Source organism: Seriola lalandi, unplaced genomic scaffold (genome assembly GCF_002814215.2).
Source record: "Seriola lalandi dorsalis isolate HSWRI2012SDOR001 ecotype SW California unplaced genomic scaffold, Sedor1 jcf7180002054959, whole genome shotgun sequence".
Lineage (NCBI taxonomy): Eukaryota > Metazoa > Chordata > Actinopteri > Carangiformes > Carangidae > Seriola > Seriola lalandi.
The window spans coordinates 604,792-605,679 of NW_019525510.1; positions in this window are offsets into that span (position 1 = coordinate 604,792).

Genomic DNA, 888 nt, shown 5'->3' on the forward strand with positions numbered 1-888 from the left:
AGGAAAACTTCTGCTCTCTCAAAAAGACAGGAACTGTTTTTACATAACATGTAAACTTTTCAAACTGTGAGCACTCAAAGGAGGAGTGCAAATCACTTTTTCTTCAAAGTTAGAGTGAAAGCGTCAGTTGGCTAGAGTGCGTGAAGCAGTAAAAAATAACCTTTATTTTTATTTTTAACTCGAGCTCACGGCCAAACCGTAATAAGGAGACAAATAATTCTTTCTGAAAATGTAGACATAGTTGTTGGGATTCATAAAATGTAACTTTGACAGGCAGGGTCTGCACAAAATTTAAACGGGGGTGCCGAGTCTGGCAGCAATACCTCTCTCACTCTCATTGAAACCTAATGTAATTGTCTTTTTTTTTTCAAAAGAATCTCACTCTGTCTTCGCACTGAGCTTCCTCAATCATTTTAAGGAATATCTGAATAAAATAGAGACTGTAGAAACTTCTGGCTTCAGTGTCTGGCACGGTCTTTTCAGTTTTTGAAAAGAAGTAACGGTTTTCTCAATTTGCAGTTGTTTGAAGCCATGTAGAAGTCAAATTCTGGGCAGATTTTCACATTGCCATGGCAACGGCAGCTCCTGACCTGTGTGCGTGCGTGCGCCTAGCAACCAGATAACTAACTCTCCAAGCTCTGCTAGCTTTACATTAGCCGCATGTTAGGTCTTAAATTACATTTAGTTAGGTCTTAAATATGTAAGTCCATTTACTGCTTCCTTCGTAGCTTTTTTTTTTGTTTTGTTGAAAGAGCGAATTAAGTTGTGACGGTCTCCACTGAGACAGAGGAGAGGAGAAGCTACTAGCCCTCTCCCGCTGTCACTTCTAGTCGCGTTGCTCTCCTCCCCAGTAATGTTAAATTTAGCACAGAAAAAAACATAATAGTG